The sequence below is a fragment of the Sesamum indicum genome, linkage group LG3 (genome assembly GCF_026168435.1).
Source record: "Sesamum indicum cultivar Baizhima isolate 11 linkage group LG3, ASM2616843v1, whole genome shotgun sequence".
In the NCBI taxonomy this organism is placed as follows: Eukaryota; Viridiplantae; Streptophyta; class Magnoliopsida; order Lamiales; family Pedaliaceae; genus Sesamum; species Sesamum indicum.
This window is the reverse complement of record NC_142659.1, coordinates 8245910-8269872: the sequence shown is the minus strand read 5'-3', so window position 1 is coordinate 8269872 and position 23963 is coordinate 8245910. Positions and strand designations below refer to the sequence as shown.

Sequence of the window (23963 nt, the reverse complement as noted above, 5' to 3'; positions counted from 1 at the left end):
GGTCATTGCAATTTATCCTAAATATAATGATCATTTTAACCTTTTCCCTCACTAGCGTATTGGTGTTTGAGGGTTAGTCTTTTGTCAGGAGGACATGCTTTTTTTTCTTTAGACTTTTATTCCTTAGCGTATTATTTGAGTCTTGTCAAAGGACCACCTCAAGATTGATGATTTTCTTGTTTAAGGATGTTGAGAATGGGGTCTTGTTTACTGACATCCCACCAGTGCTCCAGCTTCACTTAAAATGGTTTGAATACGAGTTTGTTCGGGATGGTAAGGTAAAGTTAGTAGTTAAACTTCTCTTCCAACTTATGAGATGCATGATTTGTAAATTTTTGTTATCATACTGTACTAGTGAATACAATGTAAAGAGTAGAGCAAAATGTGTACAAATTGGCTAAGTCTTACCACTTTCTGTGTGCAGCTTAAGAAGATTGGTTAGATAATAGCTTTGTTCTTGTTCTATAACATATATTACGATCAAGATTGCAAGTTAGACATGTTTTCTCTTACTAGAAGCAAATACAATAAAAAATAGCCTTCTTATGATAGTCAAATTTATTGCTTGGGTATGTCCTACCAAGTCTAATGACTAACATAGCCTAAATTGAAATTTCGGTCTTCATGTTAGAGGATGGAAATTTTATGACACCCAACTATGGAGGTGGTAATTTAGTGACATTAACTATTATTATTTGTGCAATTTCAGGACTTTAGCAATCAGAATCTCCAAATTTGGTCGGAATATGCTAAGGGTATGTCTTTTTGGGTTTTCAAAAAGGGAATTTGTTTGACTAAACAAAATAAATAAAATAAAATAAATTATGTGCCACAAAGAGAGTTCTAGCTACCTATTGAAACTTTGACTAATTGGTGCATTAATAGTCATATCCAAGTTGGGTTTCTGGTAATCTGAATGATTTTTTATTTGTTGTTGATCACATGTAGATAAATGACTGCTATGAATTTCCTCTTGAACCTGAGCTGGATAGAGATTGTAAATGCTTCTTCTTTAATTTGGACTTTGGCTCCCATTGGTGTGGACCAAAATTGTAAAAAAATTAAAAGCGATAGGACCTATTTTGCAAGTCTAGAAAGATAAAGAACTAAAATGCCAAAATCCAAAATATAGGACAGAAATTTTGTTCCAGCAAAAATTGACCATTGGGATTATTTTCTTATTCAAATTGCAACATCTCTAAATTTTCTTATTCTTCACACTTGCAAAACTTTAGGTTACAATTTCATTTTGACTATTTTGATTCTTCGCAGTGTTTTGGTCCATAGTGGTGTTGTGCACGGCGGACACTATTATGCTTTCATAAGGCCAACTCTATCCAACCAGTGGTATTGAGTTAGTTATGGCCAACTCTATCCATAAAAGAGTGCATATCTATATTTGTAAATGTTCTTTAGCTTTGTATTGTCTGAGAAGCTTAAACTTAACTATCTACATTCGACACACTATGTTTTTATTAGGCCATTGACTAATACTTTAGGAAAAAATTGGTTTCACGTCCTACAAGTTAACCTCTTTGCGATTTTGGTACACTATTAATTTTTTCATAAAAATTAATAGAATTAAGGCTTGATGCAAATTGCAAAGTTTTTGGAGTTATGGAATGCAATATAGTGATTTTGAAAAAAATGGGACCAAATATTGCCAAAGACTAACTTGTGAGACATAAGGAAAAATTGCATTTTTGGTCCCATATGTTAGGGCCTATTTCACTTTAGTCCTATTTATTATGATTTTCTCACATTGTATCTTTTCCAGTGTAGTTGGATTATGTATTGAGGACGGTGAATTTCAAGATAGAATCCGTCCCCTATCAGTATGTGATGGATATATCTCCTATGCGCTTTGATATGGTTCAGACTCTCTAATTCTATGGCCATAACGATTGGTCGAATAGAAAATGGTTTCCTTTGTCAATCAGTAGAGTAAACACATCTCAAGTATTTAGCATAGTTGCCTGGTCTTGGATGGAAATCAACGTCCAATTTCATACCCTAGACTAAGGCCGAGAGATGGTCGACGGAATGACCGTACCTGTATGGAACTCGAGAGCCTAAATGTTTACGCCAACAATCACCTAGTCTCTAGTGCCATGGACCGTTGGTAGACGACCACCCATGGTGAGGGGCGTTTCCAGTTGATGGTAATTGAAAATAATTAATTAAATTAGATTTAATTAATTAATTGTGTTGGACATGAATCCCCAAGTCTAGCTTAGGGTGAATCTAAAGAGTCACACACAAATCACTATGAAATTGGTAGAATTAATTCAAGACGAAACGAATTACTTTAATTGGATTAAATTAATTCAAGGAGAATATATATAAATGATTGGATCATTTATTTAATAATCCATTTGATGGATGGCTCAAGAATAAATTAATTGGATTAATAAATTTTAGACTTAACATATTTAAATTAATTGGATTAATTTAATTGGTTTGCTTAATTAATTGATTGGATCAATTAATTAGAGTTTGAGCTTAGATTTATTTAATTGAACTTAGTTGGGCTTAAATTAATTTAGAGTTTGGATTTTTGGACTTAGTTGGGCTTAAATTAATTTAATTAATTATTATCTAATGGGCTCCGGTGCATATTTGAAAGTCAAAGCCCATTTGAGGGTGGTTGGAGCAAGTTAAGTAGGAGTTGAAACTCCTCACCATGATTAAGATAATGGAGTGGTTATTTTCATCATGGTTGAAGGTTATGTGCATGTGTGTGTATAGATTGTCTTGGAGACAAACTTCGTGGTTATTAAATTTTGAATTTAATTATATGTAATATACAAAAACTACACACATATCATGCACAACAAACAACAAAAGCGACGAAATTTTGCTCCCTTTTTCTCTCCAAAAATGTTCTCCTTTTTGTTCTATATTGAACTGGATTCAGCTTAGAACATAAAACATGCCAAAATCACTAATCAATAGCGTTTGTTTAGAGTTGTTTTTCTTCTAGTTCTTTGTTCTATCTAGGAATAGAACAAGAACTATATCTCTTTCTTAGTGTGGTGTGGACAAATTATAGGGGCTCTAATTTGGATCCTAAAGTGAACGGAAGAACGTAAAGGGAACAATGCATGTTGTTGCTCAACTATAGAAACAAAAGGTAAGGTTTCAATTCTGTTTCTATGCTTTTAGTTTCATCCTGTAGCCACTTGTCTAGCATTGTTATTTGTTATTTGTTATTTGCCCAGAAATTTCATAGGGAACACTCCTTTGAACCGTTTTAAATAAGTTTTTTAGTTAATGCTTCAACTGAATTCACGGGCCATACCGATACTTATAGTGGTATCAGAGCCCAATTCGGTGTTTTGGCTTTTGGATTAACATGTTATTATGTGTTGAGCATGAACAACGTGTTTAATATTTTTTTAGAAAGCATGTTTTATGGCTTTGTAGCATGATTACATGTTTAGAAAATGTGTATTAATTTTGCTTTTAAATTATGGATATCTATGCATTTTATAAAATTGGATTTTCCGCAAAAGCATGGTTCTATTTCAGTTTTTTAATTACAGAAATTCAGAAAAAGAAAATTTTGAAAAACGGAGTTGTACGGCCGTTGCTGCACTGCCGGCCGGTCACTTGCCAGCAGGGCGCGCGCTGCTGGCGTGCGTACCGGCAGGCTGCGCGCGCGTGGCAGGCAGGGGCGCCTGCATGTGCGCGCGCGTGTGGCCAGCAGCAGACGGTCGTCTGCTGTCCGAACGGCTGGCCCGTTTTGTGCTGTTTTTTTTGGAAAATTAGATTTTCCTATTGTCTGTAATTTTTCTGAAATTATTAATTTTTTTATATTTTAATTTTAGTTAAATTGATTTTTTCTAAAATTAAATTATGCGTTAAATTAATTAGGAAATGATTTCCAAACAAACGAAAAATATTATATATTGGATATATGGTTGAAATTCATTTTTTAATTGCATTATTAGTATGTTATTTTCTACATTTAATTATATTTTTGGTATTAGATATTGGATATCTATTGTTAATATGGATTGTATTTATTCGGATCACATATTTATATTTGATATAAATGTGTTAATTATTATTTATAGGATAAACAATGGGGATGATCACAAAGTCCATTGCCAAATGTATGGTTTACTTTATATTGGGTGAGGCATGTGTGCCTCTTTGTTTTGATTCCTTCTTTCGTTTTCAGCCTCGAAATAATAAGGCTTGCTTTCTCCCACCTTTTGTACTCCCCCCAACTTTTGATTGGGGTTTCCAATTCCAGCTGTAATGAGAGTAGTTAGCATTGTGAGGTTCATTTATTTTGAATAAATGTAAGTTTCTAAGGAGAGGAAGGCCTAGGCCTATTGGACGGTGCTCGGCGGAACTCACGATGGAAGAAGAACAAAGAGGAAGGCCCATTAGAATGATAATTGATTACTATTTTGTAATAGTTAGGGCCACACCCTAGATTGACCATAGACTCACTACTGGCTGAGCGGGTCACTAAGAATTGGGCTTGTGATCTTCTAATAGGAGCGTGGTAGTCTTGTTTTGCATGTGGTGTATGTTTTAATATTTGGAGTATGATGTATTTGGAATGCATCTGTTTATACTTAATGATTAAAACTGATGCATGCAAAATTTTATAATAATGAAGTCTCGGTTACAACACTCTTAATTCTTACTTGGATGCTCCAAGTTAAATATTGGGCCCATAATTGATTAAAATTCAAATGGTTTGATTAAATTTAAGCCTTCCATCCACAACAATGTGGTGTGGATGGTACTTTCACCCATTTGTGGTCTCACGAATCATGGTACGTTTGGAATGAAAGAAGGCTGCACTATTATTGTGAACGATTGGAATATACTCCTATTTCCCTGTCTCACGAGTCATCGGGGGGCGGCAGTTGAGATACTCATTTGGTTGATGGGTCAGGCCTAATGCTGAGTAGCGTGATTCACTTGGAGTCCTCAGGATCAAGTAAAGAGGCGAGGCAAAATGACTTGGGGATCTCATTGGATGAGAATGGTATAGGTTACCTCCCACAAAACCTTTTTCCGTGTGAATCGTAAAAGCAGGACATGGAGAATTTTGTGGACTCCAAGCCCACAAGGAAATGGTTTTTCGAAAATCCCACTTGAGAGTGGTGGGTTTTTTGAAGAAATAGTAGGACGGGTTAATGACTGAAGACCAAGTCTTAAACTTGATATATAATATTACAATAATCTACTAAATTTATGTTTACATTTGATGTAATGTCTAAGAATCCATTCACTGCAATTCTTGAGACTAATAAATTTAACAGAACAAACTACAAATGATTGACTGTGAAATCTTAGGATTGTCCTAGATTTTGAGAACAAGACCTATGTTTCCTCGGAACTTGCAGGAAGGTTACACATTCGAGTAGTGGCATGAGGACAACCATCAGGTTCGCAGTATCGTATTAGGGTCAACAACCAAGTTTATATTTAAAAAAATTTTCTAACAAAAAGAGCTTACATGGTAATGATATTTCAATGTATAAGTCTTCTAATTTTCCCCAATGTTCTTTAGAAGAGTTTCGTTTCCCTACTTTTCTAAGGACAGTATCAGATAAGTTCAAAATAATTGAAGAGTATGCATATTCATCATTTTCCAACTTCTTTTCTTCTGAAATATTTTCAGTATACTTACCGTCTATTGCTTTAAAAACCTTTTGTTGAATTAGAATTCCTTTCATTTTCTGTTACCATACAGAAAAATCATTTTTGCCATCAAAAGGTTGTAAATTATATCCGGCCATTAAATTTTTTTTAGAAAATGCTTTACGTATTTTCAAAAGGAAGATTTTTCAAAATTATAGCTTATATTTCAGAAAAATATAGTGGTAAGATTTTAGAAGGATTACTCTAGTAATTTCAAAGAAATAGCAGTATTTTAGAAACAAATTACACAGATCTCAACAGTTACTATTCCGGAAATGTTACAGAAAATCTTTCCAGAATATATCCACAATAGTTTCAAGAGTGATCACACAAATCACAAGAAAATAATTCCAACAAAAAAGATAATCACAACGGATAGTAAATAATCACAACAGATAATAAATGAGCGCAACAGATAATAAACTGGGGCTTTCCAGCCTAAGTCCTGACCAGATACCTGACTACCTCAAGGGTCCGGCTAGGTGGGCTATTAGGGGGATTTAACCGCGGTACAACAAAACGTAATATTTAACAGATTAATCGACAAAATAAATAAATAATAAAAAAAATTACAGAAATTGTAAAAGGAGGAATTTCAGAGGTTACCACCACCAAAGCGAGATCGTCGATCAACGACGAGGCTCTGATACCACTGTAGAGAGTTGAAGCCTCTCGTGGTATTTCCTTTAATAAAATGACCTATCAACTACTATAGAGAATAGAGTACGAAACTCCTTAAAATATTACAGACCAATATTAAAGACTTTGAATAATAACAAATATGAACAAAAATATAAGAAATAATCAGATTAACAGTATAGTGTTGAACAGGCTCAGAACAGCCAGATCCAAAACTAGTATAAGGAAACACGATCATAAGGCACCGGTCCCATAAGCCTACTGACCCACGGTTACACCACCTCAAACCTCAACAAAAAACACAACTTATTTTCAGATCACAAAGATCCACACGTTCAGTCACTGAGACCCAAATGGGTTTACTAAAAACTTTATGTGAGAAGGGGATAATACACAAAGAGAGAAGAACTCATTGTATTAAGGCCGCGGATCAGACCCCCTTTTAAAGGTGGGTGATAGGTTGAATATGGTAAGAGTATAGTGGCTTTCCAAAAGCCATGGGTTTGGCTTTGGAAAGCCACCACCATAAACGGTGGTGGTATATGGTAGGGTAGAAGAAGAAGGAGCGGCAGACGACGCAAGGTGAAAATGAGAGGGAAGAAACAAGGGTAGAAGATTAGGGTTAGGTATATAAGTAGATAGGTTCATGGCTCGGGTCGGGTTTAGAGATGGGTCTTCCAGATGGGTTGGCCTTGGTGGGTTTTAAGTGGGCCTACATTTAAACAATTCATTGGGCCACAATATATATAACAGTATTAAAAAATTAGGGAACGAAGAATCAAACATGAAACCTGAACATTAAGTGAAAGTTTTAGAAAACAACTTAGACCGTGCCTGTGCTGTAATTTTCAAGTTCGCAATCTTCTTCTACTCCTTCACGAGGGATACCTTAAAAAATGGCCGAACACCGCCGCCGACCGTCACCTAACAATTGTGATAAGAAACTGTGCTGTGGATAGCTGGCACTACATCTGGAGGTGGATGTGATTTTTGAATAATGTGTCTGTTGGAACTTTCATGCATGCTAGATAAATTCCTGACCAATCTTTGTGTTGGAACTTTCTAGAAGTGGATGAGATTCTTGAACCATATTTCTCTTGGAATTTTCTTATTGTGGCTTCTTCAAAACTGGCCTGGAGAAGTGGGAAATCCTAATAATTGCAGTGGCATAGCTGCAGAATTTATGGTGTAAGTAAAGGATATGGCCGAGAGAGGCGGCGAAACAGTAGGAAATAGGTGTGTAGAGCTACAAAATATGTGTATTATGTTTGGTTTCATATTTAGAGAAAAAATAGAGATAAATAATTATGTGTTAGAAATAGTATTTAAGTTTTGATTTATATTTTAATATAGCTTAAATAGTGTAAAATAGGTGTTGTAAATTTGGTTTTGTATCTTGCAAGGAAAAATTAACTGTTTATTGTCAAATTATGTATTTTTAAAAGAATTTATAATTACGGTTGGTTACATTTTAATATCAGAACTATGGTTGTTTTACACTATGACATCTAAACTTTTTTTTTTGTGTCAATTTACCATTTCAACTTTACGAAATTTTGCACTTTGTAATTTATAACTATTTCTCAACCATTTGTTTTGTAAAAAACAAAATCACATGAAATGCACATATGATACTTAAAGGTTATATATGTGATATTTTTTACATATGAACAGTATGTAATATTTTTTCTGCAGAACCATCAATACAATGACGATCATATATGACAAAGTACAAATTTCATAAAGTTGAGATTGTAAGTTGATATAAAAAATAAGTTTCGGTGGAAAAGTATAAAAATGAACATAGTTCATATGGTAAAATATAATTTACCCTTATAATTATATATTTTGTTTTACTTGTAGGTGGATTAAACTGTATATATTATAGTGTATGCATTTTGTATGAAAAATCATACTGAATTTATGTTTTATTTCAAAAATAATAAATATATATGCATTTTATAAAATTGGATTTTCCGTAAATGCATGGTTCTATTTCAGTTTTTTAATTACAAAAATTCAGAAAAAGAAAATTTTGAAAAACGGAGTTGTACAACCATATATATTGGATGTATGGTTGAAATCCATTTTTTAATTGCATGGATTGTTATTTTCTGCATTTAATTATATTTTTGGTATTAGATATTGGATAACTATTGTTAAATACATGGATTGTATTTATTCGGATCACATATTTATATTTGATATAAATGTGTTAATTATTATTTATAGGATAAACAATGGGGATGATCACAAAGTCCATTGCCAAATGTATGTTTACTTTATGTTGGGTGAGGCATGTGTGCCTCTTTGTTTTGATTCCTTCTTTCGTTTTTAGCCTTGAAATAATAAGGCTTGCTTTCTCCCACCTTTTGTACTCCCCCCAACTTTTGATTGGGGTTTCCAATTCCAGCTGTAATGAGAGTAGTTAGCATTGTGAGGTTCATTTATTTTGAATAAATGTAAGTTTCTAAGGAGAGGAAGGCCTAGGCCTATTGGACGGTGCTCGGCGGAACTCACTATGGAAGAAGAACAAAGAGGAAGGCCCATTAGAATGATAATTGGTTACTATTTTGTAATAGTTAGGGCCACACCCTAGATTGACCATAGACTCACTAGTGGCTGAGCGGGTCACTAAGAATTGGGCTTGTGATCTTCTAACAGGAGCGTGGTAGTCTTGTTTTGCATGTGGTGTATGTTTTAATATTTGGAGTATGATGTATTTGGAATCCATCTGTTTATACTTAATGATTAAAACTAATGCATGCATTTGGAATGCATCTGTTTTAATATATATTTAATAAATAATTTTATGCACATTGGTAGCGGGCTAAGAATTTATTTTGACGTACTATTCGAAATACTAAATTTAAATAGACTACTTCAATAATATATTTGATGAATTTATTTAAATTATTTAATATTATAAAGTTTTTAATGAATTAGTAAAAACATACAACCAAAGTTAGTTACTTTAAGACCACATATTTTAATAAATAGTATATATTTAAATTAATTGTAGCATGTTTATAAATAGAATGGATCTAAATTAATTACACAATATCTATAAATATGTATAGATTTACATAGAATAGAGTTAATAAATTGTACCATACTGTAGAATTTAACAAATACATTTCTCTCTCTGTGTTTGATTGCTAGATTAGACAGTTCCACCAAAGAATGCGGAGAGTGGGAAGAACTCCGATTTCTAACACAAATTGGGCTGCAGGAGAGCTAAGAAACCGCTCAGTAGCGGTCGTAACTTCCACCAAAAATACATTGAAGACGGGTGAAACTGCCACCACCACCACAAGAAAACCCAAAAAATCAATCACCACTACTTAATTTTTGCCACGGCTACGGTGCTTACAACCGTGATTTGAAGCTCCAGAATCAGCTTCTGCACAATGAAGGGATGCTCAAGGTAACATATTTTCGATTGAGCGCGTTCCCTCACCATCTCCGGCAGAACAGGTTGGTGCACAGAATGTGGGCGATGGCGATTTGAATCCTGGCAGCGAAAGACGACGAACGGTGGGAGGAGTGATGATGTGAGAAAAACGTGAGATTGAACTTAAATGAATTTTGTATATGATGTTGAGAAACAAGGCAAAACACAAAACAAAACAAAATACACACAGTCCAGGTGAATTAAATCCACCCAAACATGTGGCCTGTTTTGGTTTATCTCGGAGATGGGCCGAAAATGAATAAAAGTGGTGTGATATTAATGTAATCGTATTTATATAAACACCCAGTCAATAAAATTAAAATAAAATAAAATTTTTGATGGGATGGACTCTCCAAACACTGTCTTTTCTCTCACACACACTACCACACTTTCACAAACACACACTATAACTCTCCTCCATGGTGAACTTGACGGTGATGGGGAGGACGCCGACGAACCTGTTGCCGAGTGTGCGGATCATCGGGGAGAGGATGGTCTCAGTTTCTTGGATGTGTCTGAAACTGCACTTGGCAAAAATAGTACCGACCAGGGAAGCAGTGACAATGGCGTCTCATACTCCTTCACCAGCGCGGCTAGCAGATTATATTCGTGACACCTTCAATACTGCAGAACTTTTGAATTTGGCGCACAAGATTGTTGATGATGGCGATGTTGTTTCTCTTGCGGCACTGAAAACTTTAAAATAGAACTGGGAAGCGCGGTTTGGCCCTCTCCGTCCACTTTGTGTTTTCCCAATCGAACGGAGTCCGCTGGTGCGAGTTTTTCGACGGGCACGACGGAATTCCGCCATCTTCGAGAATCAAGTGGATTTGCGTTATGAAATTTTGCCTAAACCTATTCTTGCAATTGCTGAACCGAAAGAGATTACCTGCGCGACTTCTACTGTTGCTGTTGGCCTGTTGCCGACGAATATGGTTACAACAGTGGATATGGAGAAGACGAGGAAGGCGGCGCCACCAGTGCAAATCCTAGATGGGCAGCAGTTTTTAGGCGCGTCTATTGTTGTATCAGTGACAGCGGTGATGAAGGCTAGTGTGTTGGGGATGTCTCAACCGTCTGGAAAGTTGTCGGCTTTGGAGAAGGAAATAGAACACGTGACGCTGGTGATCTTGCCGGCGACGAACAGTGCTGTGATTTCTACTGCCGCGTCGCAGTCGTAGAAGATTGATGGGTTTGGGCTGCCTCAAACGTTTGGAAAATGACCGGCTATGGAGAAGGGGATAGGTCATGTGCACACGGCGACAGTGCTTTGCTGGCCGGCGATGAACAGCGCTGGAATTTCTGTTGCAGAATCTCGATTTCTGCAACCTGTTAGGCCGTTTACTTCTGCTCCGGTGACAGTTTCAGCTCCGGTAACTGAAACTGACCTGACTTTGGGTGTACACGTGCACAATCTGACAGTGGCTAATATCTCGTCCAGTAATACGGGTTTGTTTGTTGGAAATATTCCCCTACGTACTAGTTCTGAAATCCCAATTTACGATGATAAAATTGCTTTTGCGTTCAATAATTCCTCCCAGAAAACTTTGTCTTATGTTGCACCAATAATGCAAAATGGTGAAGTCATAATATGATCGACGTTGGAATTAATTCGTGATAGGTCTCGTCGGTGGAAGGCAACAACGGTGGGGTATTTTTTGGCAAACGCCCGTACTTCCATCACCTAAAAGAGTATGTGACTTCTATTTGGCTTTCATTGAGGGAGGTAATTGCCACGATGAATTGGTTCTTTTTATTCCATTTTAAAACGGTTATGGATATGGAAGATGTAATAGAAGGTGAGTCGTGGCTATACCAGGGGCAATTGGTCATGCTCCAGAAATGGAAACCAAGAATGGTAATAGCTCAAACACACACAAGTCCAATGTGGATCAGATTGAGACACCTATCGGTTGAGCTTGGGACAACGGAGGGATTAAGCACAGTAGCTAGTGGAGTAGGGAAGCCACTGTATCCGGATGCTATTACGAGAGCATGCACGTGACTGGATTTTGCTTTTGTATGTGTTATGCTCGATAGCAGTTCCAAATTGCCTAAACACATCATCATTATGACACCGGACGAGGATGGAGGGGAATCGCCATGCAAAGTGGACATGGAGTACAAAAGCCTCACCCTTAAATGTAATAGTTGAATGAGCTTGGGGCATTCGTCTACGGAATGCTTGTTGAACAAAGGTGCAAAGTCATTAAAACCCCCTGTAGCGGTCTATGTTCCTATAGTCAGTGCCTCTATCCCCCAGGTTGATAAGGAGGTTAGAATTACACAAACACCTCCCGTGAGGTCAAATCAAATTATTGGTCCTTCTAGAACCCAGCCCATTGGGGAACCGATTGATTCTTCCTTGCAGCCGCCAGTTGCTCGTGAGCCTCCCAGCGAGTAAACCAGTGCGGATGGAATAAATAAGGGTAAAGAAGTAGTCATATTAAATTCCTTTGACACATTAAACTTCATTGATGATGCAGAAGCATCTATGAGGGGTCCTAATATCAGCAGCCCCATTAGTGGTGACCTATGTTGAATGCTGCATTGTGGAATGTTCGTGTCCTAAACAAGAGGGACCACCAGCTAGCTTTGATGGACATAGTGGCTAAGTTCAGGTTACATTTTGTTGGCCTCTTGGAAACTCGGGTATGTGTGAATAATGTATCTCGTATACAGGATGTTATTTTACCTCAGTGGAAATGGTTTGTTGACAATGAGACTACTAGGAATCGTATATGGATAGCACGACATGATGATTTCATTGATGTTAATGTGCTTGATCTGGGATCCCAGTTTATACACTTTGATGTGATTATACGTGCATGCAATTAACCAATGCTTATTACAGTTATTTATAGTGCTAATGAAGTTATTGATCGACGTTAGTTACGAGAATCTTTAAATATATTGGGTAATCAGTCGATGGATGAGCCGTGGTTAGTGGGGGGTGACTTTAATGCGGTACGTGATCTTAGTGAGGTCTGTGGCACCTTCGGAGACATAATAATGGCTATGGACGAATTTAATGTATGTATTCACTCAACTGCTTTGCATTCACTTCCCATGCAGGGTGAATGGTATAAATAGCATAATTACAGCACGACTTCCATAGGCTATGGAAGCGACTAGACCGGATGCTTATTAATGATAAATGGCTCACACGATTCCACACATCGTGCTACACTAGTCTCTTGCCCCGGACTTCGGATCACTCGTCGCTTATATTGAATGGGGATAGACAGATGCAACATGGAGGTATATTTAGATTTGATAACTGCCTTACTCTCTCACTAGATTTTATCCCTAGTGTGCAGAATGTCTGGCAACATGCTATCATAGGCGAGCCTATGTATGCTATCACACGGAAGATGAGGCTTTAAAGCCTGTCTTCAGGCAGCAGAGGAGAAATAAGGATGAAATTTCGCGCAATGTTTAGCTAGCAAAAGTTTTCTTGAGATAGCCCAAATATTACTGAGTATGGATCGACAAAATGAACTATTACTCTTACTGGAACACTGCTATCGGATGGTAAACGCCAAGGCAGTAAAGCTAGAGCAAAATCATACTACAATAACGGGCAAAGATGCAATAGATGAAGGGAGGGGGCTAGTGCTCGAAAGTCTTCTTTCGCAAAATAGCCTAAAGAACTGCTCGGAGGATCTTGCAGATCAAAGACGAGCAAGGGAACACCTATATAGAGCCAGGATTATTCATGAGTTTATCTCCTTTAACCAGGCTCTATTAGGAGGGGTATGAAGAAAACAAGCAATCAATATTGGGTACTTGAGACTATGGACGAGACCTGGGGCTTCCTCTAATCTCTTCCAAGACTATCAATAGCGGATCGCCAACCTTTATTGACAAAAATTGATAATCGCATCCATGTTTGGGAGGGTACGACATTATTATTTGCGGGATGGATTCAAATTATTAAATTCGTTCTCATGGCTTTGAGTATCTATTGGGTTTTCCCGTTCATTCTACCTAAAGATGTTATAAGGGAGATTGAGAAGAGAATACGTTCCTTCTTATGGAAAAGTGCTACTTGGGGGCTATGCAAAGGTAGCATGGAGGGATGTATGTAAGCCAATTGTAGAGGGAGGATAGGGCTTACGAGACATTGCTATTGTTAACCGTGCCTTAATGAGTAAGAAATTATGTGATGTGATTCATTGTGATAGAACATCCATATGGGTGGAGTGGTTATACCATGGGCGCTTGAGTGATAGGTCCATTTGGACAATTTTTTTTAGCATGGAGGTTCGTGGGAATGTAGAAAACTCCTTCGCCTACGTACCGTTATTCGACCATTGGTGGATTACCAAGTGGGTGATGGAGCTACCTTCTATTTGTGGCAGAACCCATGGCACCCCATCGGACCACTTATTCAAAGGTTCCCACGTGGCCCACAACTCACTTGTCTTGGACTCTCGGAGAACTTTAATAGGGTCGTTATAGATGGGCATCGGCATTGGCCCTTATCACGGACATGTTTGGAGATTGTACAGAATTTGCCCATAATCCATGGAGACGATGATCGTGTTCATTGGCGAGATACGAATGGATGTCTCACTCTTGCATCGCTATATCGTATATTACACCCGCCGAGACCTAAGGTCGGTTGTACTTCACTACTCTCGGGCTCCCTGAAGACCCTTAGACATGCATTCATACTGTGGCTTGCTGTATTAGGGAAACTATCCACGGTAGATAAACCGTGGTTGTCTTATCTTGGCACCTGTGTTCTTTGTGATGAAGGCGCAATAGAAACACATACACACTTATTTTTTCGATGTTGTTATGCCAGACGATATGCCTCATATATGTGAGACAGGTTGTTCGATTCACATGGCCAAACCGAGACTGGGCCTTAGACATGGAGTGGGCTACTAGGAAGTGGAAAGGGAAACATATCGTTAATTCATCCTACCGTGCACTACTCGCTGCATGCGCCTACCATATTTGGAGAAAGCGGAACTTGCACCACTTTGAGCATGTTGATCGACCACCGAGCACCATCGCTGCCATCATAGTGGACGATGTTAGAAAGAGAATCATTAGTGCTAATTTATCGCACTCTGTTAGTACTTCTGCATTATATAGACTATGGCGTATCCCATGGCCTGTCATGGAGAAACCGATATTTAACTGTTGTATTGTAGGCATATACTTTTTTTATTAAATGGAACTTATATTTACCCAAAAAAAAAATAAAATAAACTTACACAAAACCCTCTACTGTACATATCTCTTTCAATAAATCTAATTCCTCAGACTTAACATTTTATAAAAACACACATATATCACAAAAGCTAAATGAACATTTATATTGACATTAAATCTCAGGGATAAGGTAATTATCCACTTTCATTTGTTACTTTGTCCTTTCACATGTTCTTATACATTAGATTTTAGTCCTACTAACCTTAAAATATGACAACACAATGTCCTAATAGCCTTGCATAAAATATTTTCATGTAATGTTATATTGATTAAACCACTACAATTTTCTAACGTATTGAAGGCTTCAAAATATAGTGATAGAATTGCACAATGGCCAAGACTAAAACAATAAACAAAAAATTACTTTAAAATAGCATAAACAATTTCAATAGCTCTTCAATCTATCTCTTTATCTATCTATCTATCTATATATATCTATCTATATATACAATTAGAAAAATAGACAATCTCCCAACAATAGTGTACATGAAGTTAAGTATAATTAACAAGTACAAGTGCTATATACAACTCATACCGCAAATCTAAAATAGGATCCTCACTGTCCATTCTAAAGCAGTTGATTAGTCATCCACGACACAAATCTAGAACACCCATAATAAGTTGTTGGATTACATGTGAATCGACATGAAACCCTACAACAAGAGAAGCTCTCCATTATATGTACAAATATGCATATTACACTCTGAAATTTGACAAAGATTTTACGGGTGACTGCAATTTTCTCCTTGTAATATTTAAAATGCAATTACCCTCTATGAATAAAATATAGCAATTTACCCCCTATACTTTTTAAAATGAACAAATTTACCCCCTTATATAAGGAGGTAAATTCCTTCATTTTAAAAGACATAAGGAGGTAAATTATTGTATTTTAAAATACAGGGAGGAAATCGCTATTTTTTTTTTAACAAAAACCACCTAGAGGTGGGGGGAGTATTTCTGAGTCCCCAGTCCTTTTATATTAAAATGCACAAAATAGTTACAGTGAAAAGAGTTACCTTTCTAGAATTTCTAACAAAGCCATAAATAAGGAGTACTACTCCTTTACAAATAGAGCAACAGTAAACAAGGAGTACTACTCTTTTACAACAAAAGACACAAACAGGTCTAGTAGAAAAATTATGGCGAGTCAAATCGCTATTTATTTTTTTCATAAAGGGGTAATTTGCTCATTTGCGATATCACAAGGGGTTGCTTGCATTTTCCCCAATGTTTTACTTATGATTTTTCAAGATCTGGCTATGTAAGGACCCCACTGGCGGCCACACTCCTAATTGTATATCCTCGAAGGCTTGTTATGTGAGGTGCGATAATGAAAAGAAGTGGTCATTGCAGATCTTAGTTAGAACTATTCTTATAAAAAACAAAACATATCACTGCAACTGTAGATAGAAAACAAATATATGTCATGAATTCGTAAACTCAATACGTTGCATGCCTTATTTTTGTTTTTAGAGCAACTAAGGTACATCTTGTGTTCTATAGCATGCCATATTAAGTATTCTTTTTGCACGTAAGGGTCAGGGCTCATCAAATAGCAATCAACTAATTTGTTCAGTTTATAACTAAAAGGACATGCAACATGAAATGAAATTTTTACATAATATTTGGTTTCAATTTTGCTTCATCTCCGAGATGGGCCAAAACATGGACAATGTTTGCCTTGATTTGTTTTGGAAGTTTTGGTGGTGTTTTGAGATTTTTTGAAATTGTGCCTCATTTGTTTTTTGTGAAAATATGTCTACACTAATAATAGGCCCTACAACTAAGAACATTATATACATACTCATACATATATATAAATATATATAAAAGAAACATGATATAACAATGAACAGTAGTTTTTGTCTCGTATTAAACAATACCAAACATACCATACTTATTTTATATTATCTCTAAAAATAAATCCAAACATACACACTATCTCTAACACATAGTTATTTATCTTTGTTTTTCTCTCTCTATATCCAAACATAGTGTTAAACGTTCAACAAGATTATCAACATCGAGCAACAAAATCAAATTTATTAAAAAATAAATAAATAAAACAAGGTATAGATTACCTGATTTGTTGTAGGAGGCCTTCTAGGGGTATTGTTAACGTGTTCCAGTCTAAGATATTGCTCCCAAGAAACAGAAATACTGCTTCTCTGTAGAGTCAAAACATATTATGAAATTTAAGCGCATCTGCATATAAATATTGTCAGAGTGTGTCTGTGTGAGATAGTGAGTTAGACCTAGAAATGGATGAACAAAGTATCTGAGTCCTCCAAGTATTCTGCTTGACTATGCTACAGAAAAGCAATTTTCTCCACTACATAAATTGGAGAAGATTCAAGCAGAAAGTAGAAGTTCCAGCATGCCTAACCACATAAGCATCATACCATCATTTTCATTTTCATTTTGAGCATCCTTATGCATGAGGTGACACACATAAATCAAACATTTACTTGGGCCAAGAAATTTCTTTTCCTCTTGAATCTGTAATGAGAAATTATAGAAGTGGAGAAATTGTTGATATTAAAGATGAACATATGGGGAAACCAATTTTAAACGAAAAAGTGTCGTAGCCTATCAAAGACACGGTACTAACATGGAAAGCAATTAGTAAAATACAAGCATTTATATACATTGACACACATATGTATAGAGATAGAAACAGACCTCCTTTGCTTGTAACGTCCAGCGATTGTCATTTTATGCTGCGATCTTATCACTGTTAGGATATATTTGTAGGTTTTTCAAGTTTCAGCAACTTGAAAAAATAAGCATAGAAGGCTAGACATAAGGAATTTCTAACATCCATTTGGAAACACAACATACAATTTACTAAGTGAAGACCACATGGGCAAAATAAAAAAACCTAGGAAGTACTGAGACTCAACTTCCAAGTAAGAGTGCATATCTCCGACACATGCAATTTGTGTGTAGTCAACCCATACAAGATTTTTCAGCGTAAAATAAATTGAATTTAACTATTTAAGTTGGATTATTAAGTAAAAGTTTAGAATCATATTATTTTGATATTAATATTATGAAACTAATGAATGAAATAAAAAGAAGATGCAATAATTCAGGACCTTATAGATCTTGTGCGAGAATACTTCCAGCAACTTGAGCTCTGCATTGGCACGAGAAAGTTTCACCTGTTTTAACGTAAACATTGCAACAGTTAAAAATCATATAACGCTATGTTATGCGACAACACTTGGCCATATATGTTGTCGTTTTATTGATTTTATGCTAGAAGAACATTGCATGTTGTGCATATGTGAAAAATATCACATCACATAACCCTTAAACATCACATGCGCACTCCATGTGATGTTTTTTCGATAAAAAACTTGGTTGAGAAATAGTTATAAATGACAAAGTGTAAAATTTTGTAAAGTTAAGATGGTAAATTGACACAAAAAAAATTTAGATCCCAACATGCAAAAACGGTCAAAATATGGTTTATAAAATATAATTAAGCTTATTATATCTAACACTCTAACGTCATACAAGCTCAAGAATCATATTTATCCAAATAATTTAAGAACTTATTTTTAAATTAAGAATAAATATCGATAAAATCTGAAAATATCTAATAAGATCTAGAAGCATAAGATATCTAATAAGATCTAGAAGCATAAGATGCTTCAATTAAATTTAGCCAAACACCCTCTAAGTTTCTTTTATAAAAGCAAAAATGACTTGAGCTGATTTTGATCAAACCTTAAGATGCTGAGAAATATCTCTGTCATCAATGTCGCACATTATTTTATCCTTGTCACTTTCACGTATGTACACCAACATATAGGCATTAGACTGCCTCGTAAACTTGAGGGGGGCATTATCTGGATTTAACGTCATTACATGCTATCAAGACATAAATGAAAAGGTAAGAAAGTATCAACAAGTTTTAACAAAAGCAGGAAAAATGAAAGGAAAACTTACTTCTTCTTCACCTCCATAATGCTCGTCTAAAACCTTTATTATGTCTTCTTTTGCCACTCGTTCATCATCAAATTTATACCTGAAACCATTCAGAATGATTTTCTTTATGTAGTTTGCAACGAGAGATCTACATGTAATCTATTGCTAAAAGTAGAAAATTTGCATTTCTACATCTCGTGAAAATAGCATTTTTGGTCCCATATGTTTGGGCCTTTTCCAAATAGTCCCATTTCTTGTCATTCTCTCACATTGCATCCCATAATTTCAAAATTTTCTCATTTTTAGTCCTCATCATACTTTTTCATCCACTAATTAATGGAGTTGTTAGAAGGTTTTTAAGGGGGATTATGAGGGTTACATTAATTATTTGATTCTAAGGGGAATTATGAGGATTACATTAATTATTGGACGAAAAATATACTTAAGGATTCAAAATTGAGAAAATTTTCAACTTGTGAGATACAATGTGAGAAATCGCAATAAATGACTAAAGTGAAAAAGGCTCTAACATATAGGACAAAAAATGCAATTTTTCCTTACGTCTCACAAGTTAGTCTTTGGCAATATTTGATCCCATTATTTTCGAAATCACCATAAATCCAAAAAGTTTGCAATTTGCATGCCAAGCCTTAATTCTATTAAATTTATTTCATAAAAAAATAATAGTGTACCAAAATCGCAAAGAGGCTAACTTGTAGGATGTGAAATCAATTTTTTCCTAAAAAGCATTAGTCAATGGCCTAATAAAAACATAGTGTGTCAAATGAAGCTAGTTAAGTTTAAGCTTCTCAAACAATACAAAGCTAAAGAAGATTTACAAATATAGATATGCAATTTTTTTATCGATTAAATTCCATAACTAACTCAATACCACTGGTTGGATAGAGTTGGCCCTATGAAAGCATAACAGTGTCCACCATTCACACCACCACTATGGACCAAAACACTGCTAAGAATGAAAATAATCAGAATGAAAATGTAACCTAAAGTTTTGCAAGTGTGAAGAATAAGAAAATTTAGAGATGTTGCAATTTGAATAAGAAAATAATCCCAATGCTCAATTTTTGCTGGAACAAAAGTTTTGTCCTATATTTTTTGAATTTTGACATTTTAGTTCTTTATCTTACTAGACTTGCAAAATAGGTCCTATAACTTTCAAATTTTTTACAATTTTGGTCCATACCAATGGAAGCCAAAGTCCAAATTAAAGAAGAAGCATGTGTGAGGAATATGTTTTTCTCTGGCAACATTTACAAACTCATTGAAGGACCAGAATTGAAAAAAATTACAAGTTTACATGACATATTTGCTACACTGGAAAAATAAAAGACTAAACTATCATAATGCAAAAGATACAGGATGGAAATTGCATTAAAGCTAAATAAAGTATAAAGAAAGGATTTGCCATACAAATATTGCAGGTGTTAAAGCCAAAACCAAAAAGAAAAAAAAAACCTTCTACTTGCCGAACAAATCAAAATGGGGTGGTGGAAACTTCTATTTACTAACTTATGAAGTGTATAGAGGTTGTGCACTCTTCTATTAGCCTCAGGTGACAAGTATCTTCCATTATCTCTATCTAGATCAAGTTCAAGAGGAAACTCATAGCAGTCATTTATCTACATGTGATCAACATCAAATAAAAAATCATTCATATTACCCGAAACCCAACTTGGATATGACTATTAATGCACTAATTAGTCAAAGATTCAATAGGTAGCCAGAACACTCTTTATGGCACATAATTTATTTTATTTTTTTTATTTTGTTTAGTCAGATAAATCCCCTTTTTGAAAACCCCAAAAGACATACCCTTAGCATATTCCGATCAAATTTGGGGACTTTGATTGCTAAAGTCCTGAAATTGTACAAATAATAATAGTTAATGTCGCTAAATTACCACCTCCATATTTGGGTGTCGTAAAAGTGCCATCCTCTAACATGAAGACCAAAATTTCAGTTTAGGCTATGGGATGTTAGTCATTAGTCTTGGTAGGACATACCCAAGCAATAAATTTGACTATCATAAGAAGGCTATTTTTTATTGTATTTGCTTCTAGTAAGAGAAAACTTGTCTAACTTGCAATCTTGATAGTAATATATGTTATAGAACAAGAACAAAGCTATTATCTAACCAATCTTCTTAAGCTGCACACAGATAGAGGTAAGACTTAGCCCATTTGTACACTTTTTGCTCTAATCTTTACATTGTATTCACCAGTACAGTATGATAACAAAAATTTTCAAATCATGCATCTCATAAGTTGGAAGAGAAGTTTAACTACTAACCTTTACCATACCATCCCGAACATACTCGTATTCAAATAGTATTAAGTGAAGCTAGAGCACTGGTGGGAAGTCAGTAAACAAGACCCCTTTCTTAGCATCCTGAAATAAGAAAATCATCAATCTTAAGGTGGTCCTTTGACAAGACTCAAATAATATGCTAAGGAATAAAAGTCTAAAGAAAAACAAGCATGTCCTCCTGACAAAAGAATCATTATATTTAGGATAAATTGGAATGACCTCTTAAGGTTTTTCATAATTATAAATACCATTGTTGTTTGAAAAATTACTTGTATCCCTAATGTTTGATGAATTTATGTAATCCTTGGATGGAGGCCGAAAAAATATCTACTTTTTCTTTGCTTTTTTTTCTTTTTGACAAATAATTAAATAAGTTGACAAGGTTAAATGTTCTTCTTGCCCTTCAAGCTTATAAAAAAAGTTTCAATATTTTTAAAAATAAATAAAAGATTTCATAGTCCATAAGAGTATTTTGATCTAAGCACCATAAAAAAATTGATTGAAACCGAATGAGGTCTAATGAAATATGTTAATTATTTGTTGGACGTTAAAAGCAGGTAGTATTCATAAATTTTCAAATAACAAGGAGGTAATTTCAATTTTGTAAAACTTCAGGAGGCTCTTTATAATTACTTACCTTTATATATATAACCAAACTAACAAGTAAATTAAGTTAGCCTACTCACCTGCAAATATTTCCCAGGATGATATCTGTTATAACCATCGAGATGTTCAACTGCAACATACTTATCAAACGAAGCATAGACATCATAGAGGACACAAAAATTTATAAAATGAATTGAAAGCCTAAGCACTAAATAGATTAACTACAAGTACCATAGAAGGACTCCTGTCTACTAGACTTGTAATCAACATTGATGCATTCAAGTTAGTTGTTGTGGTGCCCTTCAAATAAGTGTTGTATAGCACCTTCCACAACAGTTTTCTAATAATGGTAAGAGCATAACAATTAGTTAAGAAGAATTCAAAAGTTTTTAATCAAATTGACAGTAGTACTCTATTTCTATTGGACCTTCATTTTTTCTTCAAACTTCTCACATAGGACTCTGTTGAGTTCGTGTACATCATGTATATCCCACCCAAAGGATCTTGTCAAATCTTTTGTTGCAACACTGCTTTCACTGTGTTGAAGCTTGTAAAATAAGCTTTGTAGGGCCATAGGTATACTTATCGATGGTTCATCATTAACACTAGTTGTCATGTGGTAAACAACCTAAATAAGAATCAAAGATATCATCAATTTCCTAAGAAACTTCCATGCATGAAAACAAATCATGATATACAACCAGATAGTCCTTGGAATGAGATCCTTAACCTTTCTGAAATAGGGAATATTGAACAACATCTGTAGAAGAGAGTTCATATAGTAGGTGGTTCCTTGGTTCTTAAGTCCAACATAACTAGGTTCCCTTTTTGAATTATATAAATATTGGTCCGTAGCTCTGTAGACAACAATCTCAGCTTGAATCACACAGATGTCAATGACTATAAAACCTCGGCTTGTATCATAAAGGTCGTTAAGTGGCATAAAGGATGTGAAACCCCAACACCTCACGGAAATGAAAAATAAAAATGAAAAAAAGAAATCTAGAAACAAGATTCCACAACTCTTGATTAGCAACACACGATAAAAAACACGCGTAGGTAAGATTAGTGACACACAAGAAAAACACGTGATGACCATGCCCGTCGTGCTTCCAAACCAATAAAGAAATCACAACTTGTTTTCTAATGGAGAAGGAGGTCTATACGCACCTCGTTGTGGCTTGGTGAAGTAGGCGTCAGAGGCACTGAGAAAAATGTAGGTGTAGTTCTGTATTGAATTAACTAAAATGAAGTGAATTTAATGGAGCTCGTTGCCTTTGCGCAGGAAAATAGAGAGAGAATTTGGCTAGAAAATGATGGTGCATACGCTTGGGAGTTTGGCAACTTGCATTTTCAAGGTTTTTTTGAAAATTTCATGTGAAACAGAAAGGAGGCATCAAAAGACAAAATCTTGACTCGGATTAGGAGGAATTTAATAATAGTAAAAATATTGTACAAATTCACCAAACTTTCACATGGCACTCCATCATTCTACCCAAATTATTATTGCCTCCCCTAGGTTTTGTATTGTTTATAAAATTAGTCATTTTATTTTTAAATGAGAAAAGAAAATTCTTTAATTTTGATACCTAAAAATATCTTTTGTATGTTTAATTGACGTTCGTTAAATAATTGATTATTATTTTATAGATATAGTGATTTTATTTTTATTTGTTTATATCAATTACAAACTCTCTTTTTCTCAAGGGGCAAATGATTTCATTAAATACTTGTTTTTATAATAAAATTAATTATTTTATGAAATACTTCTTTCTAAATATAATTAGAATTTTACATTTGTGAGATTGTGAGAATGCCACAGCCTCAACTTTAGCAGAATTCGTCAATGCCATCCAACTTATAAAGTGCTAACTATAGCCATAAAACTTTAACCAAACATAGGTCTAGAAACATGCATTTGTGTAGTAAATTTGCTAATCGTAATAATAACTACAAGTTAGTATAAAACAAAAAACAAACTTGCTTTAATAAAACCATGCAAAAGAGATAAATTTTGAACCTTCTCAAAATTCCATGAAACTTTAACCAAACGTAGGTCTGTACACATGCATTTGTGTTGGGAATTTGCTAAGCGTAA

At 35.1% G+C, this 23963-nt stretch overlaps 1 pseudogene; it reads right to left on the bottom strand.

The window, feature by feature from the left end:
* Nucleotides 1-18724: 18724 nt before the first annotated feature.
* On the bottom strand, nucleotides 18725-23352 carry LOC105179948 (ubiquitin C-terminal hydrolase 12-like; annotated as a pseudogene).
* Nucleotides 23353-23963: the final 611 nt, after the last annotated feature.